At 40.9% G+C, this 18,488-nt stretch overlaps 1 protein-coding gene across 1 annotated transcript in view; it reads left to right on the top strand.

The window, feature by feature from the left end:
- The window catches only part of TRAK1 (trafficking kinesin protein 1), a 104,275-nt gene that overhangs the window by 48,586 nt on the left and 37,201 nt on the right, over positions 1-18,488 (top strand). The gene's annotated exons all lie outside the window — the stretch shown is intronic.

Below are 18,488 nucleotides of genomic sequence, written 5' to 3' on the forward strand. Positions count from 1 at the left end.
TTTCTAGTGAAATAATGTACTTGCACTCAGAGCTGTCCTTGAGTTTGGCCCTGGACTGAAACTTTGGGTGAATAATATAATTCATTGCTGCTAGCTACTGACAGTGTATGTGAACAAATATCTTAGTCTGTGATTCAGCAAACAGTATGTAAAAGAATGTGATAATCTCCAAGCTTGAAGTTACTGTAGTGATAATTACTTACACGACTAAAACTGAATTACTAATATGGTCATTTTAGTATTAGCAGCTTACGTATTTGCCTCTGTATTGCTTGACTTATTTTCATTTTTTTCTTTTTAATGGTAAAGTGAAGTTGTGACACTCAAGGAGGTGAATAAGCAGTAACAATCTAGAATATACATGAGTGAGGGAAATTTAATAGAAACCTGCAATGACTGGATTAGAAAGGAGAGAGAAAATGAGTGTTCAGTTCACTCAGAGAGCAGTGAAACCCTGGCACAGCTGTCCATGGAAGAAGCTGTGGATGCCCCATCCCTGGAGGGGCTCAAGGCCAGGTTGGATGGTGCCCAGATTGGAACCAGATGGTCTTTAAGGTATCCCTTCCAAACCAAGCTGTTGTATGGCTCTGCGATGTCCCAGGCTGGAAGCATAAAATTCAGTAAGAGTGAATTTGAAACCAAAAGGTGAAAGTTACATATATCATAAATAGTAGATATGTGGATCCTTGCAAGAGGATGTTGAAGATGCTATAAATATTTCTAGGCTGAAAAACAGACGGGGTAAGTCCTTTGAGAACTGCCAAGAGTGGAAATTGCATCTGTGTCAGACTGTCTTCAAAGCTGGAAAAAGTTGAGCTCGGCAGGGCAGCTGAGGGATAAATAGTCCAGATTTCCCTTATCTGTTCATGGTTGTTCCTGTGGATGAATGGAGTCTTTGCTTGGACAGGCAATTCCAAGGCCAGACACCAGCATGGCTTACCTTGTGGTATGAACATGTATTGCAACTCAGTCTATCTCAGTGGTTCTACTAGTGTTCACAGAGTAATGTAGTTGCTCAGAAAGAAGAAATGGTTTAAGAGTAAAGCAAAATGGATCAAATCCCTTGGCATCTGTACCTGTACAGGTTCAGGCAAGCTCTTTGGATGGCTGTGCTTGCTGATTTAGGGCAATCTGTTCCTCAGATTCTCTCTTATTAGCTTAAATGCATTAGGTGCTGCATAAGTAAAGCCTTTTCTTATTTCCTAATCGTTGAACACAAACATCATACTCTCCTGCTTGAAGACCTTATGTATTTTTAGAAAGAGTGGTGAACATTCATCCAGATTTCAGCTTAGATTCTTAAAATGGAAGGGGGGGAGAGGAGGGAGGGAGAAAGGTCAGTAGTTCAGGGTGAAGGCAAAAGACAGAAGATTAGCTTTATTGGAAGACTAGATGATCTTGCAAGTTGTTTCCAACCTTGCAATTCTATGATAAGAAATGTGTTGCTCTACCCATTTTTCTAATTTCTTCATTTTTTGTTTGCCACTTTTTGCAGTGTGCTTGAAGGATTCTGTTTTATCAGTCCAAAATAACATAACGAAGCAATAATGTTTCATTTTCCATGGGGAAGGCAGGCTTTTATCAGTACATGAGGGAGAGAGTAGTAATGGACTGGCTTTTCATTATTAATGTACAGCATGTACCCAGTGAATTATGATGGCAGGATGCTGTTCAGCGAGCAGCCAGCAGAGAATTGGATCCTCTTGCTGTGGAAGGATTTTTCATTTCCAGCATGGAGGGCCACTTCTAGTCTGCAAAGCCAGAAGCAGCAAAATGCATTCTCTGCGTCTCCTCATCTCTTCTGGAGCCGGCTCATCTCCATGGCAACTCGTTAGGCTGAAGGGGATGTGGAGCCTGAGGAGGGATGGGTTAGAGACATCCGGGCGGTGGTGTGTGCCCCCACGTCAGCGTATCCGCCCCTTGATAGGGCAGGCTTGGTAACACCCAGCCGAGGCTCCTGTGCAGAGCTGCTTTATTACAGCAGCCACCAGGGCATCTGCTTGAGATATCTCCCTTCTGCATCCTTCTAGATATCTCTGTATTACCCCCTACCCTCCCCCTGAATTACACCCTATCCTCCCCCACCCCTTAGTTTAGTTGCAGCCTCATCGAAGATGTGCAGCTCATTTCTGGCTTCCCACGAGCTGCCTGGTGATGTGCCGTTTTGCACAGGCAGGAAGGCATGGCTGCGTTTCACTTGACCTTAGCAGCGAAGTGCAGTCTCGTCTGTTGCTGAAGGATACTGACTATGCAGAAATTTATTGAAGCAGATTACTATGAACTGGACTGGTATTATGAAGAATGCACGGATGGTAAATCTTTTTTTTTTTTTTTTTTTTCTCCTCACTTCTTGGTGCAGAATCTGAAGCTTGTAAGACTAGAGCATTGTTATCAAATGTTTTAAAAATGAAGTACCTTGTAAAAGGCAGCACCTCGGTGTGGCTGAGGTGCCTGCATCACTGTTGCACCTCAGCGTCTCTTCTGAGCATACTGCAAGAGACTGCTGTAAGGCTTTCTGTATTTCTAAGGGAGTGGCAGGGGAACGTAGGCACTGTACGAGAGCTCCTTGGGCAAGGAGAGAAATATTTGAAATGCTTGCTGTATGTATCATAATTGAGCTGGATTTGTATATGCATAATATAAGATGCTGTAGTGGTTTGTGGTTTAAGGCTTTGTATTTTTCTGCTGTGCCAGTATAATGGAATATCTGTATAGTTAATGTGTTAATAGGCAATATGTGTTTTCTCTCTGGCTGTTTCTCTGTGAAAGACGTTTGTAACGTGACTTCTTAAAATCGGTTTACTTCTGGAACTGAAAAACCTACAAACTGTTTTGAAGGTGATCTTCTGAGCCCCTTGTGATCTGTCTGCTTTTTGCCTGGGTGACTAGTTTTTTTATCAGAGCACTTAATATTTTTATCAGACTTCAGGTAGAATGCATGTGAGGAAGATGAGTGCCCAAAATTTTGCTGTCTGCAGAGTGGAAAAATCAAGATTTTTCATCAGTGGCACGTGGTGGTAACCTGTAAAACAGCATGCAGCCTTTGGGAAGACAGTTGTTGTATTTAGATTTTATTCTGGCTGGGGAGCTTGGCTTAAACGAGGCAAACCCAAGCTCACAATGAAACAAGGAACAGTAAGGAGTGTAGCTCTAGGGGCCTATGGGTTGTATGTATGTGATACGGAGAGATATTTTGTAGAGCTTTAATAAGTGCTAAGAGGGGAAGGTGTGTGACAGAATTTGATTGAGTTATTGTGGTCCTGTGGGTGGCACATTGTTCCATTTGTGTCTATGTACTGGATTTCTGAGGTGAGTAAGGTGTCAGAAGGTTGTTAAACTTGAATTTCACTGTTTCAATGATTTTATTCCTGTCCAGATATTCAGGGGGTCAAAGAGCAAAGGTGCATATTTATTTGGAAGGCCTGACTACTTTTAGTAGGACTGAATCCATTATGTAACTTTTATCCTCTCAGTTTAGCCCTAGTAAATACTGTAGCATCTGATTAATCTCTGTGATGTAACAGACTGGGTTGGCCTGCTTTTGGAAGCTTAAGAAATACGACAGTTGTACTGTCACCAAAAACAGTAGCTTTTTTCCAGGTTAAAGGCAGAAGGCCTTTTTCTCAACATTCTTTTTATGATCTTCTATCTGTCTGGTCTAAGTGTCGTTACGCAGAAGTTTGACATGTCTGAATAACTGAGCTAAGAGCTCCTTTTCTCATCAGCTTGGTCGCAAGGTGTGCGCTGTGCTGGAGAAACCATGGGAGTTCCACAGTGATGGAGTACGCAACAGGTATTGAGCAAGCAGTGCAATACCTTGTGGGATCAGGGCCTCCAGCGCTGGGCCCCCACCCAGCATCTGTTTTCTGGGAGCCAAGATCTCCTACAGAAAGTCAGCCAGAGCATGTGCCAATGGGAGAGAGCACCTCTGTGAGACAGCAGGGTTGGATGTCTGACAGCGAGAAATCTCTCCTGTGGGTAAGGCATAGTGCTGCTTTGTTTTTGTTTCTTTGTTTTTTAATTGAAATATTCCGTCTGAAGTGGATGGAGAGATGGTGCTGACAATCCTATCTCAACCTCTTAGGTGAGTGTCAGTCTCGAGGTTTAATGGAATTCCATAGCTTTTAGCTGTCTTCTCCTTATCCCAGTTAAATGTGTGAGAGTGTAGTAGAGGATTTGAGAGGTGCAGTGGAAGCTCTTTGGCCTTTGGTATTGGTACTTTAATTTGGATTTAAAATAGCATCAGTATTTCCTGTTGATGGAGTAAGGTATTCTGATGGTGGTGGGTGACAAAAGGCATATTAAAAGCATAGTAGAAAACAGCTTTTTCAAAGAGCACGTGGTGTCTTATGAGATGCCTTTCTCTTGGTGTTTGATATTCTTGCCATGTATTTGTCAATGCCAGAGTCATCTGCCTGTGATTCCATTTGTATTCAGTAGAGTGATAGGCAGCTGCAGCTCAGCCAACCTGTTTTGAATATCTATTTTAAGACAAAATGAAGCACAGACAGCTTATTTCTCTTCTACACATGGACTCTCCGGAGCTCAGATTTATATGAACATAATATTACGAATCCTACCCATTTTATCAGTTCTGGTAAATATGTCATTGAAGGAGTCAGTGATACACTGAAAATAATAGAAGACCTCACAAGAAACCACCCTACAGTATTATTGTTTTCTGATGAAATTGTGCATTTGCTTTGTAAAAGCTGGTGGGACGTGGATTTCCATCTGAAAGGTGCGATTTCATGTTAACAATTACTTGAGCTGTGTCGGGTCCCTTGTTCTTCCATAGTCATTCCATAATGATGCCAGCATATAAGGCTTTAGTGCTATTGTTTGACTCAATAGGAAAAGAAGTAATTCTCGCTCTTAGCTCAGATTTAATGAACTTCTGTATGGATTGATATAGTAATGATGTCTTCAACTTGTGTTAGGTAGTAGTAATTTTTTTTTAATACCTTGCAGAGGCAAATGAACAAATGCTCAAAACTGACAATTCACAAATCTTTTGGAACTCTCCAGGCTTGAAATAATGAAGTAATACCTTTTATGTAATGTCCTTTACAGAGTTTATTTTTGGCAAGACTAAATGGAATTAGGCAAGAAGGTGTTTCTTTATTTGAATATTGGATCACCAGTGTTAACTAACATTATAATAAATTGAAACCTATATTAATAAGAAATATTGCACCATGCTTTTAGATGCGTTTTCCAATGTAACATTTTTGTATCGTGTGACAGTTGCCACCTTATTTGGAATTAATAAAATACGTGTGTTGCTCTGTAAGTAATGCCTCCTATTTCTTTTCGTGGAAACTGCAACAGATACAAAGAGCACAACAATAACACAGAATCAAATAGGAGGCATTACTTTCAGAGCAGCCCTGGTAGATTAGAGAGTGGAAATAGCTCGGTGTGTACGGGAACAGGACATTCATTACTTTCATAGCAGATTTTGAGGTGGACAGTATTAATGATTAAAGAGGAAAAGGTGAAGCCTTTGCAGGCATGTGTCATGAAGGAGAACAGTATAAATGTCTAGCTTCATCTCAGTTTTTGTTTGTTGTTTTTTTAAAGAGGTAAAATAGATTCTTAAGGAACACAGAACTCAATTTAGGTGGAAAAAAAAAAAAAGAATAATGCAAAAAACTCCCACAGATTCCCAAACAGAAAAAAAGCAGATAGATAGATACCTGTAAAAGTCTTTATGAATAGCCTTCCCTGTGCTTCTCTCTGGGGCCAGTTCTTCCACCCTCTCAGTGAGCAATGCAAGAGAAATCCAGCTTGACTATGGAACAAGTAATTTTTTTGTAGGATTTCTCTCATTACTCATTTATTTCTATCTAAAAATCTCCACTTTGGTGCCTGAGAGTTCATTGCCTGAAATTCCAGGTGGCTTTGTGTGTGTGCGTGTGTGTGTGAGAGAGAGACATTGGAACTTTCATTTCTCTTTTCTTCTCCATGAGCTTCAGCAGTTGCTTGTGGAGAAAACAGCATTTTATCCCTTTTTCTTTATCCTCACGGTCCCTCTGTGTCTCCCATTTGTCTCACATCAAAGCTTCTATCCTGTTACATGTTTGCCCAAGTGACTTCATCTCACTTTTGTGGTCATTCTGGCACTTCTTGCTCTGCTCCCTGTCTTTTAACTCCCACCCATGCTTTCCTCCTGCTTGTACAGAAGTGTTTTCATCTCTTCTCCATCTGCAGATACTGTTTGGTACACGTCTCTTCCGTTTTTTATTCCATTGTAACTATTATCAACAAGTTCCTGAACTTTCTCTTTTAGTTGGGCAATAATTAACAGTGCTAATGTTTGTTCTCCTTGACCTGCCAGCACAATTACTTATTCCCATTTTATTATTAACAGTGTGCCTTTGCAGATGTGAAACAGCGTCCTAGTTATCTTCCTTGTGGCTCTGTTGTTTTTTTTTAATCACTCCTTAAAAGCAGCATTAGGAGAATATTTCCTATTCTGTGCCACGTTTCTAAGTGTTCTTGGATCTCCATGGTTCTTCCTCCTTGCATCTCAGTTACAGGTAACCTCGCAAATGTCTGCCAGCTCTGTGGTGACACAGTCAACCTTTAAGCCTGAAATATGGCTTGACACTTTCTTACAACAGGAGTTCAGCTGATGGTTGAGCATTTCTGAATCCTCATACTGTCTCATACATTTGCCTCTTCTATCTCCGTGCCTGTGGGCATGGTAACTCTGGTGTTACTCTGGATGTCATCAGTGAGCATTCCGTCTACATCCGTGAGAACATTATAGATGTGTTGAAGGCTAAGTCTAAGCAAACGGAGCTACCTTTGTGTTAGGTATCAGAAGAATGAATACTTACTATCCTTAACTGGGGACATTCATCCCACTGTATTAGGTATCAGAAGAATAATTACTTAGTTTCCTTAGCCAGGGTCTTTCCAGTACCAGTATGCCTTGAAGGGAAAATTAATTGATCAGGAGACTTGGCAAGAAAACCCTAGATCTGTGAATCTTTACAATTGTATGAAAAATAACCATTCTGAGGAGAAAGGACTGGAAAACATTAACTTTGCAACTTTTGTATATAAACACTGTGTGGAGAGTTTCACACGCGTGCTTGATTTGTGGGAAATCACCAAGCACCCAGGCTTGTGCAATCCTGAGATTAATGAGCAGTGTCTCTCCTGAGTGTGTGATTATCGATTACTGCACACTGGGCAACAAATCACTTTTCAGACAACACTTGTAGCACGTAGTCTTGAAAACAGCCCTTGTTCCCTAGGTATGCGGATCCATTTCTCCTTCAGTTTTTTGCTTCTTCATCCTTGATAAATGTGGTTGAACCTTGCAGATATGCATGCAATCATTGAAATAATTTTCCAATTTCCTTCTTTTGCCACATTACTTCCTTTTCTTTATTCCTCTGTTGACTCTATGTCTATTTAGACCTAAGCTGCTGTTACTTGTATATTGTCTTTAAGTGGCTTATTTTTCAGTATAGAGGTATAATTTCCTCTTGAGTCTGTTCAACTGCTGTATTTATAGATAAGCTCTTTCCTGTTTCGTCCCAATTTAGTCTTTCCAGAAACATAAGATGCTGTCCTTTTGGCTGAAGCAAATTAATTGGTTGTGTTTTTTTTAAGAGTGGGAGATGTGCATAATACACAGACGTACATTTTGTAAGCAAACATACAAATCTGTATACATTTGAACAATTTAACTTTGACTGTATGTCCTAATGGAAAGTATGTATCAGTGGCCAATTTATGCTCACTCTCTGGAAAGCCCACCCCAAAACACCCATATTTCTTCATCAGGGTACTTTAGAACCTAGATGCTGCCATTTCAACCAGTGTTTTTAGGACTTGGTTGCCTATGGAGAAGCTTTTTGTTCTAAATGCAGCATTGTTACTGATTAATTGCTGTGATTATGTGCAAAAGCGTAGATATTTTTATTGATAAAGGAGGTTAGAATATTTTGAGTGCACCAGAATTGCATGAGCGAGTCAGAATAAGGGAGTTCTATGCATTGTGTCCTGCTCCACCCTTCTTAAACTAACTCTGGGTTTGTTTCCTTTTCTGTTGCAAAGTTACCAAAGGTAAGGACTGTACCTTAATGCAGGAATTGCATTAGAAGTGTGTACGTGTGTTTGGCATGATTATTTAACAAGCTTCCCGAAAGGAGATGAATGTCTTCTGCTAATTGAGTAGCCTACGTGCTGAGTTGATTACAGCTATTACACTAAATTTACTTTGCAGCAGCAGCCCTTAAAAGTGTGTATTTGTCCTGGTATGCTATATAAGCCATTAAGTCTGTGTTTACAGAAAATATTAAAATCTCTTTTGAATTTTTCCTGATTAGAATGTGTATTTTCAGAACTGTGTACAGTTTGGCTTCCGTCACTCCTTGCTGTTTGGTACCTGCTGGCGACTTGCCTCTTAGTCTTTGGCACATAAACATTCCTGCACCGGCAAAGGGGCTTAATGCAAAGTACCACTAAAAATGAGCTGATGGCCTAAGAGTGCAGTACTCATTATTTCCTCACCCACTATATAGATCAGCATATATATTATGTGTTTTAACAATATTAGGAGAGTAGATATTGCAACGCTTGTTTTTCTTCTGGTTTCTGAATGTCAGAGTCCATGTTGTTTGCATTGTGAGCCGCAGGTCAAAAGTCAGCATGTAAGAATATTAATTATATTGCTGTCTATATTGGGCAGCAGCATGCATGTTTTTGTGTGCCACATGCTATCCTGTTCTCCCTATGAGTTAGCTGGTTAACTATGGCTGAACACTTGGCAGGAACATTAAAGCCACAGAATATCAGTAGAGTTGGCAAGGGTGGGGAGTTTTTGTCCCTAAGATTTGAAAGGTGCTTCTTGCATTCATTCAAAAAGGTGTCTGAAAAAGGTGTCTCAGTTTGCTTTAGTATTTCCCTGAATTTCCATTCTCTACCTATTAAATTGGTAAATTACTTCTAGATTATGGGTTATGTCTCTCCACCCTTTTTTTCCCTTTTTTTTTTTTTTTTTTTTTTTTTAAGTAGTCCTGGTAATTACAGTAGATGTGTGTCATGTCTTATCTGAGCCTTTGTGAATGATGTGTTTCTTAAGCCATCCAGTCTTCTAAGCCTGCAAAATGGGGCATTTGGCTGAAATCTAATGGCAGGTGGATGTTCAGCTCAGTTGGACATGTGTGTAATTCCCATCTCTGAGCAGTACCATTTTTTCTAAGGAGCAAGTGAAGTAGAGCAGTGAACTGTCTGAAAGGAAAGGCAACCAAAGGCAGTGTTGCAGAGGAGGGGCTTGGATTTCTTTGTTGCAGGACCTGATCCTGGAAAGATCTGAGGTCTGAATGGAAAAAGGTATTGTCAGCTTTTATGTTTGTTACATACTCAGTGAAATTTGTGGATGATCACAAGTCCTGGAACTGATTTGAGGCCTGAGCTGCTGGGGGCAAATGGGATTCTTACTGGCTGGTGGTTGCTGTCGGTGGTGGTTTTAAATTTGATTTATTTTCAAGAGTTATGGTCCACCGTTACAGGGGAGAAATGGAGATAGCAAAGCTTTAAGAATTCAGATATGGGAAGGAATCTACATGATATTACTGATAAAGTGAGGTCCTCAGTCTCCCCACTTGGCTGCTTCGTCCATGACGCAGGTTGAGGTGTTTTCTTTAGGAGGCAAAGGGCACCGGTCTGCCACAGGTAATGAGGGAGGTAACTTGGCAAACACTGAGTATCCATAGCTGCAAGAAGTTAAATAAGAAAGTTAATGCTCCCTGTGTGTGTCGTGAAGTTTAGCAAAAGGAGTTTTGTTTCTAGTTCAAGTAGAGGAAACACGCGCGCCCTCAGAGATGCATCGGAGGTGCTGTATGTGGGCTTGAGGTGTTTCATTTCCCATAACATACAGTCAAGATGACTGTGGAAAACAAAGCTATTTGATAGCCAGAGGCTAAAGTGTGGGTAGATGGCCGCCACTGCCTGAAAGGGCCAGGGCTGAGGAGATGGCAGTGCCAGGGCTATTGGGGAGGGACTGTCAGCGTGTTCATTGGTGTGTCTGAAGCACTGACAGCACCCCTGAGTACAAACTGCCCGCCCTCTGGGCTGGTATGAGGAACAACCTCAATCTCACGGTAATTATTAGACAGATGGTCTCGTCACTCCTCCACCCTGTCTGTACCAGGCAAAGCTGCTGTGCTGAGGGCACACGCAGTCATTCGGGAGCTCCCTGGCTGAGCATGTGAGTGAAGAAAGATGGTACTCTGCTCTGTGGAGCCCTGCTACTGCTCTCCCCAGGGGTACCTCTGTGGGGGGAATGACATCCTGTCGCCTGTCAGACTGAGGCGCTGCACCGCATCTATCTGGGACAGCTTCAGCAATGTCAGGAAACGAAGAGGAAAGCTTTGAATATGAGTACAAGGAGGAAAATCAGAGGGAGAGCGCGTTTAACAGACAGAACCTTGAGATCTTGGAAGAAGGTACTTTCTACCTTTTTTTTTTTTTTTTTAAATCTTTACATTAGTAATGCATGGCAGCCTGTAAAGGATTTGAGAAGTGTGAGTGAATTTAAACCTACTGCATTTTTCAATCCTTTTTAATGCGTACCCACTGCCTTCAGGTGAAAGAGTAATGAAATAGTTGTGTGGTGGTAGAATTAATCTTAACTTAGATACGTTTGTTAAAGAATACATGCATGACCAACAGATGTAGGCTTTGCAATAGATTTTTATATAATAAAACTGGATGAAAAAAATTACCTTTCTCTAATGTAGTGAATGTAGAAATGTAGTGCATTTTTTTTTATATATGCAGCTCATACATGTATTGTGACTCTGAGTATGTCAGTTTGTCATTCGGCAGGGACTTCTAAAAACGAGCAAAAGAACTGGGTAACAGTCTCGTGCTTATCCATGCTTGAAAGCATGTAGACAGAAATAATCCCAAGTTTTGGGTCAGTGGCTTTGCCTTTTGACAAAGAAATGGCCCCAAATCTTCTCATATGTTGTGGAAATAATAGGTATTTGTAGAATTGCAGACAACTGGCCTGTTAGGGTGAGAGTGCATAGGCTCCATCAGAAGAGGGGTGGCCAGCAGGGACAGGGAGGTGATTGTCCCCCTCTACTCTGCTCTTGTGAGGCCCCATCTGCAGTACTGTGTCCAGGTCTGGAGCCCCCAATACAAGACAGAGAGCTGTTGGAGAGGGTCCAGAGTAGGGCCACGAAGATGATCAGGGGACTGGAGCACCTCCCCTACAAAGACAGGCTGAGGGAGCTGGGCTTGTTCAGATTGGAAAAAGAAGGCTGGGGGGTCACCTCATCGCAGCCTTTCAGTACCTAAAGGGAGCCTACAAACAGGAGGGGAATCAACTCTTTGAAAGGGTAGATAACAGGAGGACAAGGGGAAATGGTTTAAGTTGAGGAAGGGAAGATTTAGGTTGGATGTCAGCGGGAAATTCTTTACTATAAGAGCGGTGAGGTGCTAGAACAGCTGCCCAGAGAGGTTGTGGATGCCCCGTACCTGCAGGTGTTTAAGGTCAGATTGGATGGGACCCAGAGCAGTCTGATCTAGTATTAAATGGGAAGGTCGGTGGCCCTGCATTTGACACTGGTGTTGGAGATTCATGATTCCTGAGGTCCCTTCCAACCCTGGCCATTCTGTGACTCTGTTGTATATTCTCTTGCTCACCCGCTGTGTGGAGCATGTACCTTCCCATTCAGGGCCTGCTACCAGCCCCTCTAGCCATTTTTTTTTCAGGACATTGGGCACTGAAAGCTAAATCTACCATGTATGTTATTTCACATGCTGTGAATTTTACTCTAAAATAATGATTTTTGCAGTAGAGGATTGATATTTCCAAGCATGCTATCCTACAGCTGATATAAAGATACTTGGAACGATTGACCTTATGGGAAGCCACGTCCAAAGTTTGTATGTGAAAAGGCCTTCCATGGACATAACACTGTCATTGAACCTTTTACACAGGACTTGTCTCTAAAAAATTCCTCAGCATGGAGTATTGCACCTGGATTTCAATCATAAACTATCGGTGTTCCTTGTGTCTCTGAAGGAATTTAAGACAACTTGGTCTATCTGTGCGTAATAGAAGGGTGCTTGAGAGAATACTGGGGAAAGAGCAGCTTTAAAATTGGGGTTTGGGATGGAGAGGAAACTGTATCTGGTTAGGCAGAAATACTTTGTTTCATATTTGATTCTTATTTTTTTGGTGGTGAAATGGCTGCTGAAACACATATTATGGTGTTCTTATTCTTCCTCTGTATTTTACCTTTCATGGAGATCTAAGTACATTCTGAGCCTATTCTTGCTGATTTCAAGTGAAAAAGGAACATTGAGTTCTATCTGGGATAAATTTAGTTCTGTGTATCTTCAGTGCCTACCACTCAAGAGCTCAGTGTGTATCTGAAATGCCTTTTAAAGATGCCTCTCTCTTCCACCTGTACGTTCAGGTCACCTACATACTTAATGTAGTAGTGATGTACTTGCACAAAAATGATGTCTGATACTTCTAGGTATCTTTTCACATGGCACACTTTTTAATGACAGTGTTTCTGTTGGGGGTGAGCCAATTCATCTTTAAGTAAAGATGATAGAAACACTAGCTTGTATCCTTTCCCTGCTGAAGAGAATCTGGCTGTAAGTCTAGTATAAGAAAAGGGAAAACTGAAGAACATGTTTCATTAATGATTTGCAGTTTTTCTGTTTACTCTGAGTTTCTTAATGTTCTCATGGAAAGAAGGAGGTAAAAATTGTGCAATTAAGACTCAACTGTTCAGTATATCACCTGAAGAGGTCTCACTACTTGATTGTTCTATCCATGATCTTTTTGACAATGAGTTTTTTTCCTTTCACAGCATTTAGAACTTTTGAGATCAATCCTGTTTTTAAAACCTCTGTCACAGAACTAGTGTTACATTGGGCAGCATTACAGAATCAGTGGTCCTGATAAGTGTGGGAGGCACCTTCATATAGGTCCAGGCAGAACAGTCTGAGAGTCAGGATGTTGCTTTTGAGTTGCAGTTTGTTCAACAGTAATGTTTGCTCTACATTTGATGGTTTTTGAGCTGACTGCAGAAAAGGGATAGTTGTTGATAACATCTGTTCAGTTTTTGTTGGTTTAAAATAAAACCTTTCAGCTCTTCTTGGCTCTTGCGCTGCTGGGTCAGCTAATTCTCAGACTGGGTTGTGTTGTGAAGCTTTCTTTTGCAAGTAGGACAGGAAGAGGCTATATTCCTTGTTCAAAACCTGTGATGGTACCAGTCATTATCATTTCAGTTTACTAATGTAGTAGATTAAAACCCCTCTATCTACCCAAGTTTAATTTTAAAAACTCTTATGATCACTTCTAAAATCTCAACTTCAGGCACATCATGGGTCTTAATTACAGAAAGTGTGAATTGTGTGTTTTGTCTTACAAAGATGTTCACTAGAATTGAGGTCATAAAAGGGTCTGAATCTTTAAACACTAGCAGCTGACAATACATGGCTTTTAATACAGCCTTGTGACTTCATTTTAAGATTTTGAAAAGGTTTCGAGTCCAGATTCTGGTTTAAGCCCTATGCACATTTATTCACTTACTAGTTGTAATGGCTGTAGTCCAGATATTTCTTGACAAGAAATGAATGAAGGAGGAGAATGTCAGGACAATAAGTCAATGAATAGTAGACAAAAAATCCTATTGGGGGAAAAAAAGAAGTTGACAGAAGAGCTGTGATGGATTCTATCAGTAAATGAAGCTGTGATGGATTCTATCAGTAAATGGTAGGCATTAAGGTTATGGTAAGTCATGGGGCCCAAACATTGGGCAGTTTCCTTAGTTTTGCTTTGTAGCTGTACTTTCCAAGGTACCACACTTGATCTGTGTTTGTATTAATAGATGGAACACCTATATGATATTCTTGTTGGGGGCGGAAATCTGTTGGTATTGCCTACTGGTGGTGTTGTTTGTCATGTTGTTGTTGTGGATTTGCTGAATGAGTCTGTGTTGTTCACAACAGCGTTCCTTCAAACTCCTTGCCCACAGTGTGACTGTGGGGCAGCGGCCGTCTACCAGGGCTGCACAATGACCTCCATCTGCCCTGAGCACACCTGCCTCCTGCAGAAGGCTGCACTCCTGCCTCGGGAGAGGGAGGGCAAGGCCGCAGGCCTGCAGGCGTGCTGTGTGTGAATTAGGGGTCCTGGCAAGTCCTGCCTCAGGAGCACGTTTTCCAAGCTCCTGTGACAAAAGTCTCTTTAAGATGTTAAGCTGCTCAGGTGAATGTGTTCCCTGAGGCCCACCATCTGGGTTGTGCCAGACCCCAGTGGCCAGAAGCCTCTGCTTTGATTTAGCCAGGGCTGCTAGAAACTTCTCTTTAGCAGGGGAGAAGCTAAACCTTTCTAGCTTGAATGATAGCAGAGCTGGTGGAACATTTCATTTCTGAGTTTGTTTGAAAGGAAATATATATGCTGTGACACCGTTCCAGGATAGCCCCATGCCCCTCACTTGATCAAGGTAGTGCTTATGGTAACCTGTGCCAGAGAGTAACAACTAGTGGCTCTGGGACTGAAACTGTGAGTTTTGGTAATTACTTTATGCACAGAATGCAAAGCTAAACCAGTGTGAGCTGAGGAGTCTGAGCCTGCCACAGAATGTCTGCCAGACTGTATTACGTACAGGTCAGTATTACCTTCCCTAAAAGTGGAACTTTATCGTCTTATCTGCCTTCTGTTGACAGTGATGAGAAGTGAAAAGGAAGAGGAGCAATGAGGCCTGAGCTTCCCTCTTCAGCCTTGGTTGCTCTTATTTCTTCAGCACAAAAATTAGGATGGGGTGTGTCACAGGGAGGAAGTGTTGGTTCTGGTCAGCCAGTGCAGCCGGGGCTGATGTCACCTACAACTGCTGGCTCCGGTGTTGTTTTTCCACCTGCTCCCCGTTTGGAGAAGGTGGCTCAGTGCAGCAGTTCCCAATAGTAACACCGTTGTTCCCCTTCCACTCCCTGGCTTTTTCCTGCTCCTGGAAACGGACTTTTCTTTTAAACAGCGTGATGGCTGCGTGGCTTTCAGGGCACAGTCCAGGCTGGCATGTACTTTCTTCCCTGGCACCTTCAGCTTGGCAGTTGGTGCTTTAGGCAGTGCAGAACTCAAAGGAAGCTTCTGGTCAGATGCTGCTTAAATGAGTGATGAGAAACAAATGCAAAGTACATCTTCTCAATTGTAATCCGATTGAGAAACATCACAGTGTGGATAACTGTAAATCTACAAGCCTTAAGAGAGAATGAAGATGGTGCTAGGTACTTTAAGTCAGAGGAAAATCTTGATTGGTCCATTTTTGTGCTTGACTTAAAAAAACAAAAAACAAACAAAAAAACCCCAACCCACAGCTCTGCTACCAGTGATCTGTTTGTATCATGTATTGAAAATAACATGATAGAAGCATTCTTTGTTCTTTGTTTTGTTTTGTATATGTGACAGTAATTTCAAAGCTCAGCAAAAATGAGTGCTTGTGAAATTCTGTGCTCTACTTTCTAAGGATTTTTCTTTTTTTAATGTTCTGTCTTTATTGCCTAATGGCTTTCTCCATAAACAGTGAGGTGCAAAGTACATTGGATTTGGATGTATGCATGCATGCATTTAGATACTACAGTCCCTATCGTCCTCAGGCAAAAATAATACTAGGTTGCAAATGAGCAAAAAGAGGTCAGTGAATTGGTTTTGCATTACAGAGCATTGTCCTTCATATGCTCTTGTTTTATCTACAGTTGTGTTATGAGGCTCTCATATTCATCAGAAAGCAAAGCAGGCTAGAAGCCTAAGGTGTTTTTTTCCTCTGTGTTTCACTCATCAGAGCTCAAAATAATGCATCTTTTTCACTTGGTAGATTTTTTTGACTACTAAGGAAATCAAAATCACTGCTCTAGCAGTTGGCCTAACGTTAACTTGGAAAGATTGACTACATACTTAAACAGTTCTGAATTTTTCAAATGCTGCTGCTGAATTGCTTTCTCTCTGTTCTACCTTTTCTTCCCCTGCTGCCTATGTTTTGGCGGGGGTGGGGGGGGGAACCTGTTTTTAAGCTTGCCCTCTCTCCAAAAGCAATGCTTTCCTCTCCCCTGGTGTCAGTCTGTGGTGTTTCTGCTGGGTTGCACCTTGTGTGACTGTAGGATGCAGCTGACAGAGGGTTTTATTATATGCAATCTTTTGAAGTTTGTTTCCACTTGGATACTGAGAAGGATGAATAATGTATCATTTTGGCTTTGAAACCATTTCACATTGTCAGAATAATATATGAAGACCTCTGTGTTAACTGTGACCAACAGAAGGTCAATGTTAGCTCTGAAATACAACTGCTGTTGGTGACCAGATTGCTACTGCTCTACCAGTAACGTCTGTTGTGACAGCTTCTCTGGTTTGTCAGCAGAAACTGGAAAGAAAATTAACTTTATCTTATATCTGCTTGTTGGCAAGGTTACCTTTCCCTTGAAGCTCAGAAATGTTAATTATACAAAAAAGTTTGTATCTGTGTGCAACTCATTCTAGTGTTCCATGTATTGAAATGGCTGTTTAACAACAGCAGGTTACCGAGGCAGTCTGATAAAGATTAAATGGTAAAATCAGAAGGAATAGCAACATGAGCAACTGTCTGTGTGGTACCAACCTTGATTTCTCTTTCTTCGCCTGAGTGACCTTATTCTGTCTGTGGGAGCACCGTCCTTCTATCAGCTAGGGCACACGTACACCTGACATAGAACGGGGTGGAGTTGGCATGGTCACAATTGGTGGAGATTGTCAGTATTTATATCTCAAATGTAATTTTATGGCTGTAAGGGAATGTTGTAACCAAGGGAACTACTTACTGTGCCATTGTTTTGGAAAATAAACCCTTGATGTCAAGGCTTCTGATAGGTGTTATTGCATGACCTTTGAACTTGTCTATTAATTTACATTACCACAAAAATGACGTTTTATTGTGAATTATCTTTTGTAAGCCCCTCTGTTTTCTTAACTAGTTTCTATGGAAAACTTCTTTTTACCTCCTTTGGTTAATACAGTTGATGTTCTCTTCAAGATACTACAGGTTATTTTCCTGTGGCATCCTGTTTAGTCAAAGCAGATTGTAGAGCTTTTAGCTTACAGATACCCTGTTATTGGTGATTCTTTATATTGCTATGTAATTTTGGTCAAGTTACTACTTTGAAGTGGAACCTTCATCCCGTTTCCACTTTCAGGCATAGTTATTTGGATAAATGGAATTATTTTTTGCGTATCCTCGAATGATGTTTTCTGGAATTCCCTGGCAGTACTCACATCACTGAAATGTTTTCAGGATTCGTTCCTCAAAATCAGAGCTTGAGAAACAGGAAAATAAACAAAATAAATGTGATTCTTACTCTATTCTACTGTTTAAGTATGGAAAAACAAAACAAAACATTTCAACAGATATCAGAGTACTGCTGTACTTGACATATTATTGATGTGCCTTAGTGCTGATGGACTGTATATTTATGTGCAGGTATCCTATACTTGTAATTGGGCAGCATTATTTCCTTATTGCTGCACCCAGTGCACTTTATTTTTTAATCTTATTAGGCCTTGTTTTTGTTTCTCCCAACCCCCCTTGATGCATGCTGAAGTGGCATTAGCCAGTCTATCAGGCTGAGCTTTAACTGACATTGTCAAGGGTAAATCCCCTGAAGAACAATTTGCATTACAGCAATCTGCTAGCCAATAGTCAATACAATCAGCTCAACTTTAATAAACAATCTGGTTTGGGTTTTTTTCAGAAGTACAAGGTTTGAGCAGCTGAAAATAAAAATAATATATAAGAATGGAGCAGGAAGTGCTATTGGTTCTTCAGATTATTTATGAATTTTTTAGAAAACTTGCAGATCTCTGGATAATTTTGTGCAGGTTCTTAAACGACTACCTAGGGTGGTAGACTAAACTTTGGCATACATCCTTCAATCTAACAAAGCTCCCAGTTCCACCTTAGCATTTTATCACCAACACCCAGTTTTAGTAGACATTTTTACTGTGTCCCTGGTGTTGTAGTCTGAGTGTTATAAAAATGGGCTGTTATTTTGCATGCATTTTGTGATGGCTTTGCTGTCTCATACCGTAATGCTTAGATCTTATCAATTTAATATGATGTATTATTCATGGCGAATAGTGTTATTAAAGTTATTGGAGTTGCTTATTCATGAAACAATTCTGCATACAATGCAGTGACTAGCTGACACGACAGAATCCTATTCTTATGTCTAAGAACATGTATTCACGTCTTCCTTGATTTTTTTTTTTTTTTCCCAAAAACTTGATGCATTCCTTTTTGGAGAAGAAAATTTTAATATTTTACTGACTTACTCTGCCACCAAAAATACAGATTCTCATTACAAAAGAGAAACACCAGTGTTCTCAGTTTAACTTGGAGCTCTGATATTGTGTTTTTTTATGTTTTGATACACTAACCTGAAAGATGAAATAAGTAGTTTTAAGCTGTAAACTG

Source organism: Meleagris gallopavo, chromosome 6 (assembly GCF_905368555.1).
Source record: "Meleagris gallopavo chromosome 6, MGAL_WU_HG_1.1, whole genome shotgun sequence".
Taxonomy (NCBI): domain Eukaryota; kingdom Metazoa; phylum Chordata; class Aves; order Galliformes; family Phasianidae; genus Meleagris; species Meleagris gallopavo.